Source organism: Lissotriton vulgaris, chromosome 1_1 (assembly GCF_964263255.1).
Source record: "Lissotriton vulgaris chromosome 1_1, aLisVul1.2, whole genome shotgun sequence".
NCBI lineage: Eukaryota > Metazoa > Chordata > Amphibia > Caudata > Salamandridae > Lissotriton > Lissotriton vulgaris.
This window is the reverse complement of record NC_141685.1, coordinates 1,154,824,215-1,154,845,539: the sequence shown is the minus strand read 5'-3', so window position 1 is coordinate 1,154,845,539 and position 21,325 is coordinate 1,154,824,215. Positions and strand designations below refer to the sequence as shown.

At 48.1% G+C, this 21,325-nt stretch overlaps 1 protein-coding gene and 1 long non-coding RNA gene across 2 annotated transcripts in view; one reads left to right on the top strand and one right to left on the bottom strand.

Annotated features, from left to right (window-relative positions):
* LOC147748838 (uncharacterized) overlaps positions 1 to 4,389 on the bottom strand; it is a 502,888-nt gene extending 498,499 nt beyond the window's left edge. The window contains exon 1 of the long non-coding RNA XR_015309778.1: positions 4,326 to 4,389. This is a non-coding gene — a long non-coding RNA (uncharacterized LOC147748838). The remainder of the gene's footprint in view (positions 1 to 4,325) is intronic.
* Positions 4,272 to 21,325, top strand: part of DNAJC22 (DnaJ heat shock protein family (Hsp40) member C22) — a 92,565-nt gene continuing 75,511 nt past the window's right edge. The window contains exon 1 of the mRNA XM_086964090.1: positions 4,272 to 4,374. The gene's annotated coding sequence lies outside the window, so the exon portion shown is untranslated. The remainder of the gene's footprint in view (positions 4,375 to 21,325) is intronic.

The following is a 21,325-nucleotide window of genomic DNA, read 5'->3' as shown; positions in this document are numbered from 1 at the left end:
ATATTTATAGATACTTGTGAAGATACATCTGGGGCGATAAAGGGTGACAAATAAGATAAATCATAATAGTACCTAGCCCCAAGGTTTTAAGTAGGGCAGGTCCTGCTGGTGCTGAGCACCGGCAGTTCTTAAAAGCAGTTGCTGAGAAGGGTCCCTATCGGGCTCTCCATTTTTGCCCTCATCCTCAGGGTAAAAAAAAAATTCTCAACTTTGCAGCTGTGAAAGTGCTCAAAGCCTTTAATGTGACTTGAAAGTGACTCGTTTTCGTTTTTTCACAGTCTGGTAATTTCAGAACTGAAGCATTTTCAATATTATATACAACAAAGCCATAGTTGCTGCTTATTTTTCTTATGCAACTAACAACCATTGACAAAGACAATAGTCCTGGCTTCTTGTAGGTGTAATGTTACTTGTTGTATCATATATCTGGATGCAACAACAGAAACAGCAAAATACAAGTTGGGCGGCACACTATGTTAAGCACAGATTTTTAGGGTAAGTGCTTTTAAACCAAGCCCTTAATTACAACGGCCACGGCCCAAGAAAAGACCCCCCCCCACCCCCCCAGATGTTTCATCCCACTTAAAGCCCTGCCTAGCCCTATCTCTTGGATAGTTATCTCATCCCAGGGCTCTGTATAAGGGGGTCCAGGGCTTCATGAGACCCTGCATGGGCTAGAGAGGGCTGCCTTAATAAAGGGGTATGTGTCTACCATGTACAATAAGCGTTCGTCCATAACATGGAGGTCAAGAGGTTACAGCTAACCAATCTCGAGCCAAGGTATATCATCATTCAAACCATGTATGTGTATCTTCAGGAGGTAAACCCGGGCCCAGCGGATTCCTCGGACACCCCGCGGGTTACAGTGCCTCCGGCCAGGCCTCAGACAGCGACGGTGAGAGGCACAGTGGGCTTGAAGCGCCGTGAAGCGCCGTGTCCGGAGGAACTGTGCGTTTTCATGGGCTCTGTCCCAACCAGGGCCGACTGGCCGTTACAGGCCAGAAGGCTGGAAGGATCGGGGCGATTTTACAGCAATGGGGGGGGTGTTCTCTTTTTTTTTACTGGGGACCCCTTTTGCAGTGGTGCTGCTATATCGGCCGCCAGTGATAAAAGCATCAGTGCTTCACACTTGCCCCCCACACCCCCAAGGGCTGGTCCGATAAATCTGCCAGGGCTGCTTTGAGTTCCCAGTCCGGCCCTGGCTCAAACTTCAGGCCCGGCACCCGTAGAGACCCCCTGGGCTCCAGGGCCTGAGCGCAGGCCTCAGTGGCTGCTAGGCCTGGGGCGCTGAGATCAACCCTTCCTCACATCCCCCGGGGGCTGATGCTGTGTTGTCCGTGCTGTTTGTAAAGAGGTTGATTAACAAGGCCCGTAGATCGGGTTATCGATCGGGCTCTGGTCCCTTTAAGCCCGCTGTGTTCACATCCCATAAATCTATAGTCACGTTACGCAGTTCCCAGGCCGGAGATAAATTCCCGATCGAAGCCTCAATTGAAGCTTTGCTCTCAATCAAAGCTCTGAATCTTCCCTCATTGGATGGGGTCTGGTGGGTTTTTCCTTGTGTGAAAGGCGTGTTCTAAGTCAAATCAAAGGCTGTGTTCCCACAAAAGGCCTTTTCTCAAGAAAAGACAACAGCGGCCCCAGACTGACCTGTCTGAACAAGTGACTTCACCCCAGACCCACCAACTGCCTGCCTGGCTAACGACCTAACTGCCAAAGCATGTATTACTATCCTGGGCAAAATCAAAATGGAAAAGCCAATTGTCCTGGTGGAATTTCACATTTCCGGTGAAATGTCTTCTGAAAAATCAAATTGAACAAAACCCACCTTTTCATAGCAAAGGTGAGCTTTCCCGAGATCACCCCATCTGCCTGGAGTGGCAAGTAGCTGTGAAGAAAAACCCAACTGTCCGAAGCAGTAAAATCCTGGAGCAAAACCCAATTGTTGGGACAGGAACACACTACACTGTATGGAGCAAGGCCCAGTGACCTGAGCAAGACCACGCTGTATGCAGTGCCACTGAGCTGTGTGTGGATTCTGGAATGACCCACCCTATGAGGTTCTGTCTAGGGCAAGCCCCAATAGGGCAGAACAAGATCCAATTAGTCGGGTAAGGCTCAACGGTTCCAGAGCCAGACCCAATGGTCCTTTCTGCCAAGACCCAAATTTCCAGGGCAAGACCCAACTGGCTAGGCACGACTCAACTGTACAAATCTAGACGCAACTTTCCAGAGTTTGACCCAACTGTCGGCCCAACTCTCCAGTGTATGACGTATATCTCAGGAGCAAGGCTTCTGTGTGCAGGAGCCAGAGCCAAATGTCTAGTGCAAGATGGGTCCAACTGTACCGAGCACGACACGAGTGCCCGTGAGGCAGATGGGTACAGAGAGGCACAGGAAGCACAGAGAGGTGCAGGAAGCACAGAGGGACCCGAGGCAGAGGTAGCACAGCGAAGTACAGGAAGTACAGCCATGCTTGAGGTGGAGGTAGCACAGAGAAGTACAAGAAGTACAGACAGGTTCGAGGTAGAGGGAGCACAGAGAAGTACAGGAAGCACAGAGGGACCCGAGGCAGAGGTAGCACAGCGAAGTACAGGAAGTACAGCCATGCTTGAGGTGGAGGTAGCACAGAGAAGTACAAGAAGTACAGACAGGTTCGAGGTAGAGGGAGCACAGAGAATACAGGAAGCACAGAGGGACCCGAGGCAGATGTAGCACAGAGAGGCGCAGGAAGCACAGAGGGACTCGAGGCAAAGGTAGCACAGAGAAGTACAGGAAGTACAGACAGGCTCGAGGCAGAGGGAGCACAGAGAGGCGCAGGAAGCACAGAGGCACTCGAGGCAGAGGGAGCACAGAGAGGCGCAGGAACTACAGAGGCACTCGAGGCAGAGGGAGCACAGAGAGGCGCAGGAAGCACAGAGGAACGCGAGGCAGAGGGAACACAGAGAGAGGCAGGAAGCACAGATGGACTCGAGGGAGAGGGAGCACAGAGAGGCGCAGGAAGCACAGATGGACTCGAGGCAGAGGGAGCACAGAGAGGCGCAGGAAGCACAGATGGACTCGAGGCAGAGGGAGCACCGAGAGGCGCAGGAAGCACAGATGGACTCGAGGCAGAGGGAGCACCGAGAGGCGCAGGAAGCACAGGTGGACTCGAGGCAGAGGGAGCACAAAGAGGCGCAGGAAGCACAGGTGGACTCGAGGCAGAGGGAGCACAAAGAGGCGCAGGAAGCACAGAGGGACTCGAGGCAGAGGGAGCACAAAGAGGCGCAGGAAGCACAGGTGGACTCGAGGCAGAGGGAGCACAGAGAGGCGCAGGAAGCACAGGTGGACTCGAGGCAGAGGGAGCACAAAGAGGCGCAGGAAGCACATAGTGACTCGAGGCAGAGGGAGCACAAAGAGGCGCAGGAAGCACAGGTGGACTCGGGGCAGAGGGAGCACAGAGAGGCGCAGGAAGCACAGGTGGACTCGAGGCAGAGGGAGCACAAAGAGGCGCAGGAAGCACAGATGGACTCGAGGCAGAGGGAGCACAGAGAGGCGCAGGAAGCACATAGGGACTCGAGGCAGAGGGAGCACAAAGAGGCGCAGGAAGCACATAGGGACTCGAGGCAGAGGGAGCACAAAGAGGCGCAGGAAGCACAGAGGGACTCGAGGCAGAGGGAGCACAGAGAGGCACAGGAAGCACAGGTGGACTCGAGGCAGAGGGAGCACAAAGAGGCGCAGGAAGCACAGGTGGACTCGAGGCAGAGGGAGCACAAAGAGGCGCAGGAAGCACAGAGGGACTCGAGGCAGAGGGAGCACAGAGAGGCGCAGGAAGCACAGGTGGACTCGAGGCAGAGGGAGCACAGAGAGGCACGAAGCACAGAGGGAGCACAGAGAGGCGCAGGAAGCACAGATGGACTCGAGGCAGAGGGAGCACAGAGGGACTCGAGGCGGCAAGGAGAGGCAGAGTTAATATGGTGAGGCGCAGGGCGTACAGATGGGCTTCAGGCAGTACGGAGAGGCATAGTGAACATAGAGAGGCACAGGAAATATAGAGCGGCTCAAGCAGTACAGAATACAGAAACACGAGGTTGATAGGCGAGTACGGAGGACGGGTGGTGCTGGGAATGGTACAGTGAAGCAGTCGCGAGCACAGACACAGGGAGCTCTGTCTAGTGCAGAAGAGCGAGAGGGGAAGGGGGGGAGCTGGGAGTTATGTGGTGCCTGATGCCGATGCCCTTTGACCCAATCTCTGCTTGTGACGTTGAACTCTAGAGAGGGGCAAAGTCTGCTGACAGATGCCTGCTGGGAGGGGCCAGAGTGCGCACACCTCAGTAGACTCTCACCTGTACTGCAAGGTGGCATGGCGGAGAGGACGGAGCACAGGAGGGCAGAGTAAGTGATCCACAGCATGGCGACTATACTGAACCTTGCCACGCCACCCTTTTAGTAACAACCGTTATCCCCCATATCTGCAGCACAGGAAATTGGCACTGCTCCTGTTTCCCTGTTTGAACCGGGGCCTCTGTCAGTTCATCTCACTTGCCCCGTCATCCGTACTTGACACTGTCCGCCTACGGCTATTTATACCAGGCTCTGACCACCAGAACCCACTGTACTGAACACCATGTCCCCAGAGACGTCTGTCTCAGACTGTGTCACCCTGACCTTGACCCGTCAGTCCCCTTTCCTGATTGTATTCCTGTGTAGTACTGGGACCTCTCTCCATTGACCTGACTGTACTGCCCATGCCTCCCCTCCCAGATTTTATATATTGAACCTTGTCTCCCAAGGCCTCTTTGGGGGCGGGGCCCGTTCTTCCAGGATTGTATATACAGGGCCCTGACGTCCCAGACCTATTGTACTGTGTCCCGTCTGTCTCTCCCTCTCCCTGTCCGTTGTCTGTTCTGGGCTCTGTCTCACCAGAGATGTCTGTGCTAGGTGTCGTACGCGCCTTTGAGCTTCGCCTAACATATCCTGAGTTTTAAAGCGGTCCCTGTTTCTGTGACCGCATTTCCCCATAGTGCTCTCTGTCATGGGCTCTATCTGCATCGAGCTGTATACACTGAGTAATGTCTCCAGACCTGTCTGTCTGTCCATACGCCCCGTGTGTGGCAGGTTCTGTCCGCTGCCTGTGCCGAAGTCCCTGCACGAGACTGCTCCCATCAGAGATGAGTCTTTCGAACCCTCTCGTCCTCCGGGCTGCCTTTAGTTCCCCCGCCCTGTAATGTGTGTCTCATTCAGAGCGGTCCTGGACCCAGCCGCAGCGATTCTTGCCCCGAGACTCGTCACGACCTCAATCTGCGCCACTGCCTTCCCAGCAGAGCTCTGTGTACCAGGCAGGGTTGGATTCGCATTAAAAATCGAACCGTGCACGCATAAAAAAATCGGCCCACATTTGCATAATGCCTTCCCTCAACTAACTGCTTCAGCGTAATTTTACAAAAAAGGGGAGGGGGGGGGGGGGGGGGGGGTTAATATGCACGCATCAGTTTACACTAGTGAAACACCCCTGAAAACAAGTGAGGCCACTTCTGCTCAGGCCCCCTGCCCTGCTCAGTATGCCTACATTAATGGGAGGCCCAGCGAGAGAAAAGGGGTGACACCTCAACCTGTTGCTGCTATAAGGGAGGTAATGATCGCCCATCTCCCTCCAGAAAGGCCACTTAGACACCCACTGGGCCGCTGGCAGTATAGTCGAACAACAGAGACACCGCCCAAATCAGCCCCCAAGCTGCTCAAAAGCAGCCCTCAGGTGGAACTCGGACCCCGGCCCCTCGGGCATTGCCCGAATGCCCCTGTTACCAATCCGACGCTGGTACCAGGCCCTTTGTTCCATTATAGGCGCAAGACCCCACGCACACCACAGCAGAAAGGGTATGCATGAATAAATACACAACACAACTTTTGTTTGGAGAAAATATTGCTGCAGGTTTATTCCATACAAATGTATGCAAATACGGTAGGTTATCTCACGGGCGATCCAAGGGCAGGCAGCTGTACCAACCTATGTTGCCCTGTCCACTGATGAGCCAAGCACTGTGGAAAACCCAATCAGCGCTACCCTTATAGGGGTGATCCCCTTACTGGATCACGTGACACATTGATCCCTTATTACTCACGCCCCTTTCAGGGCGGAGCGTAGGAAAGCAAGCCCCCAGTTGTTCAGGCCCATAACCGCCCGAAGGACTAATGGGTCGCCAACGTCATTGTTCCATGACCCTCCCATGAGGCTCCTGGGATTTGTATCTGGCAGCCCTATTGTGCTCTTGCAGAGGTATCCTTCTGTACCCAAGCTGCGTTCAGATTGCCCTGTAACTCCGCCTGCAACGACAAAGAAAACATTACAACGTCCTCTGTAGTTCGCCTGCCTGTCCCATGCCGGGTATGCGGTAGGGTGGGAGACGGCGTGACAGGCAACAAAGAGGAGGGGGGAGGCCTAAATACCCTCCCCATCCCCCGGCGCGCCAGACATGACGTGACCTGCATGCCCTGTAAGGGGACTCCTCCTGGAGTCCCGCAGTAGAGAGTGGGGGTGGTGGGGAAGTGCCCGAATGCCCAAGCTGCTTCCAGATCGCCCTCTAACTCCGCCACAGCTCTGGAGGTGACCCCCGTCGCCTACAGAGACCCCACCAACAAATTGTATTCTTGCTTGCCACCTGCAGTTTCCCGGGCCTCATTCATGTCCAGTAAGAACAGATTCATGCCCACCTGAGCCAGGTGCACCCCAACTTAGTCAAAATAACCTTTGGTGTTTGCCCTGCATAGCCCTTGCCTGCTGAAGCCAAAGCCCCTTGCTCAGCGAACGTGCGCATGGAGCGGGTTATCCTTCTCTGGGAATGTACCAGTGCCTCACATGACCTGCAAGATGGTGATGGCTTCCTAGAAGGGAGCTCTCTTTTAAACATCGCTATAGTACCCTGCAAGCTGATGTGGCTCCCACCTCTTGTAACCTGTAGTTGCAGCCCTTCTACCATTTTGTGCTCCCTAATGCCTGTTTCCCCTATTTATGGAACAGCAGCACACTTGCTTAGAAGACCACTTCCACAAACCAACCTATATACTCTGGCTATGCGGACGAGGCATGTCATGCATCACTGAAGCAGCCCGTAACCTGCCCTGGGAGCAGAGTGCACCTACTTTGCTACTTTGTTGGGGTTGACCAGACATGTGCACAGACTTTGCGATTAATAAACATGGCGAACAAGAAGGTTCGCATAGCGCACACCATTGAAGTCCCAGCAAACATATGGCGCAACAACTTACACCAACTACCAGGCTTGCTTAACTAGGCTCGATCACAGATACCCACATACCTGCTAACCAGCTGTCACCCTTGATGCTCTATAGGTCTTGCCCCCACTCTTATTTATGCAGATTCCTGCAATGTACCCTTCTGCCCCTGTATGGGCAAGAAAATACCTGTAACATTGCAAATCCCACTGCACTCACATTCTCAGGCAGTCCAGTGGGGGAGGGGGTCCTTAGCATTGTTTCTGCTACATTGCCTGGCCTCCTAGCCCGCAAGCACCCTCGTCTGACAGCAGACAATCTGCAGTATTGCCCGTGCAATAACCACACCCTGGCGCAAGACGTCCCGCTCTACGCCTCTGCTAACAGACTACCTTCAGAGGCTGGAGTGAACAGTGGTATGTTGGGCACAGTTAAGTCCTTCGACGCCCTTAAGGTGGAGTACCAGCTTGGCGATAATGAGTATTTCCGCTACCTTCAGGTGCGCCATGCTTTGATCTCCGTGTTCCCTCCGGGGACGGAGATCCCCCAGTCGTCTCCACTCGAGGACCGGATTCTGGATGGCCACGTGCCTGACAGCACGATTTCCTTGATTTATAAAAAGCTTATAAACACCAGGGCTGACCTCCTCGTACGGCTTAGGGCCTCGTGGACCGCGGACGGCCTGGAATTAGACGACGAGGATTGTCAGATGGCTATCGCCTCCCCTAAAGAGGTGGCCATTCCAGCTCGCCTTCGTTTTGTGCAACTGAAGATCCTCCATCGAGTTTACATGACTGGCACGCGACTGGTGCGAATGGGTTACTCGATTGATGGGCTGTGTAAGCGTGGTTGTGGCATGAGTGGTACCTTTCTGCACATCATCTGGGAATGTCCTGTGGTATCCGCTTTGTGGTCCAGAGTGCATGATATTATGGGACGGGTCACCGGGGTCTCTCTTTTGCCTGAGGTTCGTCGTTGCCTGCTTAACGTCTGGGAGCCTACGGACTGTACAGTCGATCAGACTTTCTGGGTCACTCTTGGTAACATGGTTGCCAAGAGGGACATAGCTCAACTCTGGGGTTCCCATAGGCCGCCTGGGATAACAGCTTGGAAGGAGAACATGGACTGGTGCATGTTTCGGGAGAAGACGGTCTATGAGGCTCCGGCCGTCCTAGGAAGTGGGGCAGGATTTGGTCCCAGTGGAATGCGTATCATGGAGATATCTGCACTCCTCCACTTGAGTATACTATTGATGTCCCTTCGTCCCCGTAGTTGACCTTCCAGATGATTGTCTATAGTGATATTCTGCGTAATTCTTTTCACCATTCCCCCGTCCCTAGACATATGTCGCAATATTCTTTAGAGTCTGATTCCCTCGCCCTCTCCCCTTGAGCCCTTAGAATCGCTCCTACCATGTGATTGTGTGGTGTGTTTGTTATATGTTTTCGTCAAAATCATAAAACAAAACCTGTTTTATCCTTTTCTGTTTCTGTGTTTTGGTGCCGGTACACCACTAAGCTGCTATTCATTGTCCTAGATGTACTGCCTCTATATCTGGCATCCAGATGGTTATTGTCATAGCGGCCGGCCCGATTGGGTTGTAGGCAGACGCTGTGTACTGTGCAAACCGAAAAGAAAGGTTTAAAAAAAAAAAAAAAATCAAAAGAGTTGGCACACTCAAGAAGAAACAAACAGACACAAAGATCAATTCCACAGCGATTCGAATGATCACTGACTTCAATAGTCAACACCAATCAATCCGTAGGAGTTTCGCTAAACACTGGAACATTCTCAGAGCAGACAAAAGCATTCAAGAATATGTAGGAGAATACCCACAGATCCCTTTCAAAAGGGGCAGGACCCTAAAAACAGTCTCAGTCCCACTATTACCCGAGGCACTATGACCAATACCTGGCTAACGGCACACAACACAGGTTTCTTTAAATGTGGGTTTTGTTCCATGTGCCGGTGGGCTAAACAATAAAACATTCAAATTCCATGACACTAAAGGAGAAACATATGTTATCAGGACTAATATCAATTGCACAACACGCTTTGTAGTGTATATTATTGAATGTGTATGTAAGAAATTCTATGTGGGCAGCACCATCCGCCCTCTCAAGGAAAGAATAGCCGAGCACATAAGAGCCATCCACAAACAGTACCCCAAGTATCCGGTAGCATTGCATGCGACTGCATGTTATGATCAAAGTATGGACAAACAAATTTCCTTTTTTGGGATTGATACTGTACCACCGGGGATACGGGGCGGGAATAGAGAATTGAAACTAAGACGCCTGGAGGCAATGTGGATTCTCCGCCTTCGCACGGTGGAACATGTATTAAATTTTGACCAGGAGATGCAATACTTCTTAGGGGACTAATATATTACGTTTCCCGTCATCTCCCTCAGTAGTATAAACCATGCAACTGTACACATATATCTTTGTTCAGGTTACATATGCAATAACATTTGTCATCCTCTGTGTTTGTGAATTAACAACTCTTTAGTCAACAAGCAAATTTTGAAACTGTAACCAATTTTCTCCCCTACTCTAAAATGTACCCTCAATGAGACATGTGAGGAAATGTTTACACAACCACCTAGAGTGGTTTCTAAAGAATGACCTTTATGAGGTAATGTCAATTTAATAACTATAATACTTGTATAATGGTTGAGCATCCACACAAGGCGACTGAAAACTTTGCTATTAAGATGCCATTACTAAGAAATGTACTGCTGAATTTCTACTAATTCGCATCAAAAAACACAGAAACTTCTGTAAAGAATTGCCATTCAAATGGAAACTGTAATTTGATGTATGATTTGTAAATCGAATTGATATGGCAATCAACATGTTTTTAAATTGCAGATCGGATGCATGACCGTTTTTGCTCTCTGCATGGTATGTGCACCACGCACAACACGTGAACCAACTGTTCGTGCATGAAACTTTTCACTTCCCCATGACAGGTTCCCTTTCTTCTGCTTTTATACTTTCCTTGCTGTCTATACCTTTACGACGACACCGCCATAATGGTTAGGGAACCCATACACAATACCGGCATGATTGACGTTCTAGTCATATCAATCTGGGACCTTTTCTCAGGCTATTTAGCCATTTCCGGGTCAATGAACACGTGTCCGCACCTGGAACCACTCTACAGGAATACTCGTCCTGCCGGCTTTCCCCGTATTACGGGTAAGAGATGATTCTATACAACAATATACATTTGGATATACCTTAGATTTAAATAGAATATATCGTATAGCAGAATCGTTCCGCAATCCACACCAAGTAGAGAGTTATAAGTGTCACGATCGATTGAACGATCTAATACATAAATGTATTATTATGACCAGCAAGAGCATCCAATTTTACGCTCTTGTCCTTTCTTTCGCCTTTTCTTTCTATTCCCTTTCTTGGCCAACTTACCTACTCATCCAGGGCATCTAATGTTGGTGAGCTTCCACACTCCCTGTGATTTGTCAAGTGGACGCCTATACCATTCAAAATAATTCATTGCAGAAGAAACCTCACTGCACCAATACCTGGTTTTGAAGGTAAGATGCTAAAAAACTTTTTTGAATTCTGGGTGATTTGGTACTCTAAACATGTAGTCTGCAACCAGTCGCAGTCCCCTGAATTTCGACTTTTAATCCCCTTTTTCTAGCATCTCCCTGTTCTCATTGGGCAGGAACAACACTGGATCAATATCGACGACGATTTGGACCCATTTAACCTGGTCTCCGGGGCTGGGTCGGAATTATCACCGGCACAGCGGTGAGGTCCCTCATAGTACTTAATCAACCATGCGTAAACACTGAATGTTGGACACGATTTTTAATCGGGTCTCAAAACTTTCACTTTTTCCTTCCGGATCCCCTTGTTTTACCTCCTTCCCCTTCTTTTCTTTCTTTTTTGGTAACTCTAAAGACCTGCGGTTTACCACCCATTAATTTCAGGTAGGACGCATGCCCTTTGGTATACTTAAGGATACTGATTAGAATGAACAACAGTCATTCACAAAATTTTCCCTCGTATTCCTTGAAATCGTGACTTCTACGCCCCTTTAAAATAAGGATTCTTCAACTATACACGTTTGCACTTAAACTTTCACCTTTTCCCCTTTTTGCGTCACTAAAACCCAACGTTTTCACCATTGTGAACCAATGTTATACCATGTCACATACGTATCCACCATCGAACCACAATCCTGCTTGTGTCTCTACCTCTCCACATCAACACTGGAATAAGGGTACGGTGTTGTGTTCATCCACTACATTTTGTTTGCTCATTGTCACAATATTCACTCTTACCCAGTACTTGCACAAAATGAGGTCACCAAAGCAATCGTTATGTACATTGTGATGCTACCATGCACTCCATCTGTTTTATCTTGTATCCTCCCCAGCCCTGAGGAGTCGCGGAAGTATTGCATTCCTTTGCGACGAAACACGTGTCGGCTGGCCATTCAAACACAATAAAAGAGGAGCCGAACTACTGGTGGTCTTTTTTCCAATGGCGGAAATTTGAACTTTTAAGTGTCCATTGAGACACCCATTTTCTGTACTTTCATAATTTAGTGTGCAACAGGTTTTTTGTATACTCTACAATGCCGTAAGGCCAGAAACACCCATCTTTTTCACCAAGCTGTTGCCTGGTCAGTTTAATCTGTGGTGACTGCACCCTGACCTCCCAGACAGCTTTGTTGCTGACAATGTGACCAGTAGCTAAAATTGAGTGAATCTCACGCCTACCCACGCCTACCACTTGCAACTAAAGCGATCATTTAAATTAATATGATACGGTGTATCTGCGAGAACTATGCACAGGTAACTGCCACTCTCCCACGGGCAGTTGCTGTGAAACCTTTAACCCCTATTTTAAATAGAGAGAGGAACCCCTTGAAGTGTACAAGGGAATTAGGGTGTTAGGCCTAAAACAAAATGATTCCCTTGGGTCGTGTGCAGGAGAAGCTTAGATTTAGCTGTAACCACAATCAAAAGTACATGTAAATACACTAACTAAAAACATTAATCAAAAGGTTGAATTACATACCAATTTATTGAAGCAATAAAAAGACAATTTAAAAATTACACTGGAGAAGAATTCTAAAAAACAATTGAAGTTAAAACAATACTGTATAATTTTGTGACCAGCACAAAATGGAGGACAGACAAAACTCAATTGTAAAACATAAAGATTAGGATTTACAAAGCGTACATTCACAATTGAAATTTCACTGATCCCTGGTATTATAACCTTACAATCTTATATACACCAGGGGAGAACAGGAGGGTGAATTGTACTAAGACTTGCGTCGACGCGTTTCGGTGGTTTGAGTATTATTGTGTGCCACCTTTATCAAGACAATTATTTTGTTGTCTGTCGTATTGCTGGATCCTTATGGGTGTCCTGTTTTATCAGGTGGGATTCCTTGTTGTTTAGAGAAGATAAAATTCTTACAGGATGCAAGAAGATATTCTTATTAGATGGTAACTGTCTTTAAAATACTAATTATTCTCCTATCCGAATAGGATTATATGACTTTGTCAATCTTCAGACACTTCTATTTTACTGTTCATCCGATTGTTCTTGATTTGTTGCTGGGATGACGATTAATCGCGGTTAGCTTTAGGCACCAGAGCGGATCTCGCTATATTGGTGAAAGATGATCTCGCTGTGGGATATAACAGTAAGGCGCGGTGAGCTGCCTGTACTCAGTAGAGCGCTGGGGTAGTGTCTTTAAAATGGTTTGAATAAATCCCCTGCTCTAACGATAGCGTCTGTTCATGTCGGGTCTTCGTTTCAAAATTCTATTCGGATAGGAGAATAATTAGTATTTTAAAGACAGTTACCATCTAATAAGAATATCTTCTTGCATCCTGTAAGAATTTTATCTTCTCTAAACAACAAGGAATCCCACCTGATAAAACAGGACACCCATAAGGATCCAGCAATACGACAGACAACAAAATAATTGTCTTGATAAAGGTGGCACACAATAATACTCAAACCACCGAAACGCGTCGACGCAAGTCTTAGTACAATTCACCCTCCTGTTCTCCCCTGGTGTATATAAGATTGTAAGGTTATAATACCAGGGATCAGTGAAATTTCAATTGTGAATGTACGCTTTGTAAATCCTAATCTTTATGTTTTACAATTGAGTTTTGTCTGTCCTCCATTTTGTGCTGGTCACAAAATTATACAGTATTGTTTTAACTTCAATTGTTTTTTAGAATTCTTCTCCAGTGTAATTTTTAAATTGTCTTTTTATTGCTTCAATAAATTGGTATGTAATTCAACCTTTTGATTAATGTTTTTAGTTAGTGTATTTACATGTACTTTTGATTGTGGTTACAGCTAAATCTAAGCTTCTCCTGCACACGGCCCAAGGGAATCATTTTGTTTTAAACCTTTAACCCCTTCCAGGCTGATGACGAGCTGGGCTCGTCATGGTGTAGCCTCCTCGCACGCTGATGACGAGCCCAGCTCGTCATGTAACACTGGTATTTGCGTTTTTCAGCACAGGAGGGGAAAACCATTAGCATAGATGAGGTTGAAACTTTATATCCTTACAGCATGGCAACACTCACTGCTGCTTGATGCCTTGGTGCGTAAATGCCTGGTAGTTGCACTACTCCATACAGCGATTATTTAAATTAATAATACTGTGCATATGAATAAAACTATGCCCCAGCAGCTGAAAACTTTCACACGTTAGTAAATGTGAAACATATTGGATTTTTCCATCCCTTTAAGACAGTCACCCCCTTAGTGAGGTCTTGCCCTCCAAAACATCTGCTAGTATACCAGGGAGCAGACAAGACAATGGGAGCATGAGGGCAACATTATGTATCAATATCTGCCCTTTCTTGAATACTGGGAAGGCCAAATGTTCTTAATACATTGTGGCCTACTTGTGCCTTAACTTATTGCCCCCACAGTTCGACCCAAAAACTTTGGGACAACTTTAGTAGCAACATGCCCCTAATGGTATGTGACATTCTACAATCACTGTGCATAAATCCCCCTTTGATCTGCTCGAACCTGTGGCCATTCTGCTGAAAGCCCTGTGAGCCTGGGGGAGGGGAGTGCTACTAACCCTCAAGTCCTAGGCAATCAGAAAGCATCCCTCACTGCTGCAGGTGCCCCAAAGCATTTATTATTGGTAACCGACCGCCAAAAGACAGAACCTGGGCCTGGGATCCTTGTATCCTAAGTAAAACCATAATCATCCTGCACCATTAACAGATGTGCCACATGCACCCATGCCCTATCTACCTATTGCTGCAATGAGCGGCCACCCCTTGGGGGCAGTGGTCTGTCTAATTATCCTCTGAATTTTCAGCTATGGATGCTCCAGATAATCTCAATTGTGAGAACCGGCTTTCTAACGTAGCCAACCAATGGTTTATACGTTACGTAAGTGCTGCCCCCCTTGTAGTATGACCAAACCAAGGCTGAAGCAATGGGAGCATGAAGCCTTAAGCAACGGGTGTCTTTGTGGCTGGAAACATTAATTCACCACACTAAGAACTATGGACATCCCCTTAAATGCCAGTCACCAGAACGTCAATGAAATATTGATGGATTCGAGACATAGGCGCCATCGAAACTACTGAATTAAATTGGCAAGAATAGTTCCTTGAAAGAAAAGCATTGAATGAATCGCTCCTCAAAGTCAAAAGACATATCCACCGCCCTGTAAGGGGACTCCTTCTGGAGTCCCATAGTAGAGAGTGGGGGTGGGGAAGTGCCCAAATGGAACTAAGGGGGGCCGCCCTCTGAGGTGGCCCCCTGCGGGGGCCTTGGGCAGCTGCAGAACTACAGCGGGTGTCTGTACCGGTCTTTGTTCTCCTAGACTTGGGTATTCAGGCTCTGTCTCACTCTCTCTAGACTGGTCTTTATTGCATCTTGTCTACCGAAATTCCGGATACAAATCTGTACCTGGCGCTACCGCCCCTCCCCTCACCTCCCCAAAGCCGCCTGTACTTGCACCAGTACCCACTGAGCTATCTGTGTTGCTTTCGATTCCTGGCCCACATGAGCAGTCAACATTTGACCGTGTACACCTGGAGATGTCTCTTCTCCTCACTGTAACCCACAGCTGCGAGTTCGTACTTTTCTGTCTCCCCACAACAACCTCCTGTACGGCCCCTCTCACCCCAGAGCGTCCTATACTGAATGCCCGGATTCGCAATTCTGGATATGGGAGGGCCAAGAAGAAACATGGGTAGGTCGTGAGCATGTTAGGAGGAGCAGGCAAAAAAAGATAACAGGGTTTTGGGGAGATCTGGTGCTAGAAGTACTAAGCCTCAGGTCGAAAAAACTGGTCACTATTCTTTTTGCAGCTCAAACTTATTTTGTAAATCCAACTTTGTACTAATTGGTTGGTTCCCAAAATAATCAGAATGGTTCACAGTCTGACCTGTTTAATTAATATTCACTGCGAGATTCAATCCAATTAGCGATAGTGGCCTGCAAGGGTCTTCAGACCACCATGAATGCTTTTAAATAAAGAACACATTTTTTTAAAGCAGTCTTAAAGGAAATGGTGCTACTTTTGAAAAAATATTTTTTTGTTTTTTTAAAAGTTTTACTTACAGTTGCCAGTGGTTTCCCTGGACCACTGCCTATTCTCCCGAATAATTTTACACAAAGTTAAAAATGAGAGTTTCCATAAGGGACCCCATCCCTTTTGCGAATAAGTTACCACCCCAACTTTGGAAGTGGAAACATTTCAATGGTACCGAGTAGTCCTTGGAGTAATCAATATTCACTATCCTGGTTCCCTTCAAGAAATAAGGTCCCCTTTTAAAAAATATGGCGACAGTACTAAATAGTTGGAATTTAGATTTTTATTGTGCCAAACAATTAAAGAATTGAAATGGAGTAAACAGGCTTGGGGTTTTCCTTCCTTGGTGTTCTCTTCCCGTAGTTGAGTGTCCACGTGGGGTGTTTCAGGCTTCCTTTTCCTCCGTTGGTTAAGCGGTGCATGAAAGAAAAGATAGTCATGAGTTAGTAAGGAACCCCTTTTGCAAGTTATGGTAAGGAAGGGACTGTGAGGGATTCACCGAGCTCCACCACCGAGTGAATAATCAGGAGAAAACAAATGGTGACCACCCTCAACGTTTTACATGCTCCCTCCCTGTGGCAAGACAAACCCCCGTATGCGGCGACGTACCTGCTCCACCCACGTTCCTCCTGGAGAGTAGCGGGGCGTCGTGCTGTGTACTTGGCATCCGGTACTCTCAAAGTTGGTTGATACCTCCGTGGGCTCTTCAATTCCTCCGACATATTGGCAGCCTCTCTCCAGCTCCCCTGGCATCTTCCCCAAGCTCTCTGCGCTGGACTTTCTACCACCGTCTTTCCATATGCGGCGTCTTCTGCCTTGAGGTCCGTCTCACTCCATGGTAGGACGGTTCTTGGTGACGTCATCCCTGGGCACTCCTCCTCCTGTCCTTCGCAGTTCTGGTTAAAGGGGCCACTCATTCCCTGTGTGCGAAGCGGGAACATATCAGTATCTTCATCAGGGCACTGGTCCTGATCCCCAAGGACCTCCTGACACATCCCCCCCCCCCCCTAGGATTTCCCTGATCGGGGGAAAGAGGATAACAAGATAGATAGTCGGCGTTCCCTTGATCTATGCCTTTACGGTGGCGAACCTCGAACTGAAACAGTTGGAGGGCCAGGAACCAGCGAAGAATACGGTAATTACAGCCTTTGTTCCTTTGGAGCCAAGTTAATGGGGCATGGTCAGTGTATAGCAAAAAAGGGTCTACCCTTGAGATAATAACGAAGTTTCTCAATTCCCCATTTGACTGCCAGGCACTCCTTCTCAATTGTAGGATAGACTCTCTCCCTAAGAAACAACTTCCTACTGATTAAAAGGATAGGTTTTTCAACACCCTCACTATCTTCTTGGGATAGAACTGCTCCGATGCCTACCCCCGACGCATCGGTTTGGAGGATGAATGGTGTATTGAAGTCAGGTGTGGTTAACACAGGAGAGGTGGTTAGAGCTGTTTTGAGGTCCTGAAATGCTTGTTTTTCAAGGATCGGAGGTGGCTCGGAGAGGTCCCCTTTTTTAGCATGTCGGTGATAGGGGCCGCAACTTCTGAGAACTGGGGAATAAATCTCCGGTAGTATCCTACCAATCCCAGGAAGGCTCTAAGTTCGCGTTTTGTATTGGGAAAAGGTGTATCCTGTATCGCCTGTACTTTCTCTGCCTGGGGTTCTATTAGGCCTTCTACTAGGATGTAACCCAGATACCTCACTTTCTGAAAAGCAAATTTGGATTTCTTGACATTTATGTTCAGATCAGCCTTTTGGAGGGCAGAAAGGATCACCTCAAGATGAATTAGGTGGTCCTTCCATGACTTACTAAAGACGATTATATTGTCCAAGTATGCTGAGGAATACTTCAGGTGGGGTGCCAAGAGTGTATCCATTAGCCGTTGAAAACTGGCTGGGGCTCGTGTAACCCAAAGGGTAACACTGTGAAGTGATAGAGCCCATCAGGAGTTGCAAAAGTGTTTTTTTTCCTGGTCGTCTGGGTTCTGGGTTCAGGGGTAATTGCCAATAGCCTTTGGTGAGGTCGGTTGTGGAGAGGTAACAGGCATCCCCAAGGCGTTCTGTCACCTCATCAACCCTAGGAAGGGGATATCCATCCCGCTTTGATATCCGGTTGATAGCTCTAAAGTCAATACAGAACCGGAGGCTACCATCCGGTTTCGGTACCAGTACCACAGGAGAACACCAGTTGCTGCGAGAGGACACTATGACACCCATCTTCAACATCTGGGATACCTCCTTCCTAAGAGCAACACGCCGGGATTCTGGGACTCTATATGGTTTTTGCTTGACTATTTTTCCTTCTCGGGTGGGGATGGAATGTGTGGTCAGGGACGTTCTTCCCGGTTGGTCTGAGAATATGTCCTTAAAGGAAAGTAGAAGTGTGTGTACTTCATTACTTTGGTTTTCAGTCAGCTGGGTATTAATGATTGTGGCATCAACCATATGTGGAACGTCTTTCATAGTGGATAAATTATGCGTATTACTAGGGAGGGGACCTAACCACTTTTTTAGACGATTGATGTGGTACATTTGTGTTTTAGAAAGGGCTAATATATATGTAGTCTTTCCTATTTTCTTTTTAACTTGGAAGGACCCTGCCACTCCTTCTTCAGTTTATGTGTGGAGGAGGGTAATAAAACCAAAGCCCAATCCCCAATATCCAGCTCTCTCCATTTTTTTCCTTTATCATAAAAGTATTTTAGTTTTTCTTGGGCTTTTTCCAGAGAATCATAGGCCAGGGTTCTGAGTTTGTATAATCACGTTTTTATCTGTTAGTATAATTCAGTAGGGCACGAGCATCCTGGGCTCCATCGGTCTCCCAGCTTTCCTTAGTTATCTCAAGAAGTGTGCGGGGTTTTCTCCCAAAGAGAAGCTCGAAGGGAGAAACCCCAAGACTGCTTTGTACTTGGCTTTGGAGAACGAACAGGGTCAAAGGGAGAAGTTGGTCCTAGTTTTTCCCATCCCCAGTTAACATCTTCTTGAGGGTAATTTTAAGATGACCATTATATCGCTCTATAAGGCCATCAGTCTGGGGGTGATAGATAGATGTTTTGATGTGTTTTATACTTAGCTGTCTACACACCTGTCTCATCAAACGGGATACAAATGGGGTCCCTTGGTCAGTAACGATTTATCTGGGAAACCCCATCCGTGAAAAGACCTCTATCAGTCGATGTGCTATTGTGGTGGAGGTAACAGAGCGTAAAGTAAATGCTTCCGGATACCGAGTTGAATAGTCCACTATGACTAAGACATACTGATAACCTCTGGTGGATTTAGGAGGAGGCCCTATAAGGTCCATTCCAATGTGATCAAAAGGTTTACTAATGATGGGGAGGGGGTTTAGTGGGACCTTCGGAGGGACGTAGGGGTTCTTTTTTTGGCATATTGAGCACTCCTGGCAATACTTCTTCACTTGAGCATGGATTCTGAAGTATTGACTGGGCTGTTTTTTCTGCCCCACAATGCCCCCCAAGGAGATGAGCATGGGCAAAAAAAAGGGCCTGGTCTCTGAAGTCGGTGGGTACTACCAACTGTGGCTCTTCCCCCTCTTTCGCTATTCTATATAGCAGTCATTACGTTTTCTAAAACATGGGTAGGTCTGTCGAGGTGAGTCCTGTGCCTCTTTAGCATTTGGCCAGGCATTGACGAGACTGCTATCGTTTAATTGGGCTACCATAAAATGTGTGTCTATGTGTCATGTTCCCGAACGTACTACGGATGAACATGGTGGATTGGCGGTCTAGCGCTTACAGCAGCGCAGTAGCACGGGTTACCGCCAAACCACTTCCTGGTGTCGCGCCATTAAGTAACGGATGGACGCTCACCCCAGTGCTTCTGACTCCACTCGGACCCTATTCCTAGTACCCGAACAAGTGCTCTACCATTACCTTTGCCTGATCCGCTTCTCGAGTCACGGTGAGCGCAGGAGCGCGTTACCGTCATCTTTCTTTTGGGCTGTCTCAGCACAGCACGGTGAGCGCAAGAGCGCGTTATCGTCACCTTGCTTTTCTGTTCCTGCATGCGCAGCACGGTGAGTGCAGGAGCGCAGCACTGTACCTGGCCATGGTATTCTGGTAAGCGATGGGCGCGTTACCGTCACCTTGCCTTAGGGTTTTCTTGGCACAGCACGGTGAGCGCTGGAGCGTGTTACCGTCACCTTGCTTTTCTGTTTTCTTCTTTATCAGCACGGTGAGCGCAGGAGCGCAACACCGTACCTGACCATAGTGTTCCGGTAAGCGCTGGGCGCGTTACCTTTCTTGTCTTGAATCCACGGTGAGCGCAAGAGCGCAACACTATACTTTGCCCTTTTTTAGTATCTCATAGACACGGTGAGCGCAGGAGCACAAGACTGTACTTTGTCTTGTTAAAATTGGTAGTGCAGGAACGTGTTGTCTTTCTTTGCCCTGAATTTTATTTTCCTGGTATCAAAGGTACCTTACCCATTTCTTCTACCGTTCAGCCGCACAACAAGCGCAGGAGCGCATTGTTCCCTTCCTCTTCACAACTAAGGATTGCCTTGACCCTTCCTTTCCTTCAGGTGATCATGGTTTCACTTTACCCTCCTGTTCAAATATATGCCTGAGAACAATGTGCGTGCTCTTGTACGGATTGTAATTGTTGTCCTTCCCTCAGGTTCCGAGGCAGGAAGGAGTATTCACCCAGGAGGGTCCCTTATTGTTTAACCACACCTTCAGACCCCTCATTACCAGGATTCCTTCCCCCGGCTGTCACCACGCCCCCGGTCTGGTACTATTAAGGTAGGACAGGGGAGTAGGTAAGAGACGGAGGAGGTTATTCATGTCATCCCTGCAAGACCACTCTACAGGCAGACGGTAAGGCTTGTGGGGTCTGTGACACTATGGTCCAGGGCTCGGAGGCTAACAGGCCATCATAGGGGTTCTTCAGAGCGGGGTTATTCTGCAGGTTCCCTAACAAGAGATCAGAGAAGCAGGGGTTGTCTATGCCTATTATAAGAGGTTCAGGTTGAAAAGGCAGGACTCCTACCTCGGTCAAAACTTCTATGCCGAGTTCAGTTCGGAGACTGATTCTAGCTACTGGGTATGGTTTTATATCCCCGTGAACACAACTGATCCTTACCATTTTCCCAGGGACCAGATACTTATGGGGAATCAACTCTTTTCTTGCTACCGAATGCCTACAACCTGAGTCTAGTAGGGCAGTTACCGGATGACCATTCATACTTGGACTCACATAGAACACTGGACCCGTTTCCTGAGCATAAACGACGGAATGAGGCAAGTAGCTGACATCCATGGCTCTTCATTTTTTTCTCTTTTCTTTTTACACAACCTAGCGATATGTCCCCACTCGCCACATTCATAGCACTGAGGTCCCGAAGAGGGTAGGGCTTCAGTTCTCCTAAAATGTGATCTTAGGGGTTCAGACTGGGTTTTGGTTTGTTTTCTTTCACTTTTTGTGGCAAGAGGGGTCTAAAGGATTTTCTCAGGTTCTCGCATTATGTTCTGACCTTGGGCCCTGGTGTAGGAGGTGGCCATTTCCAC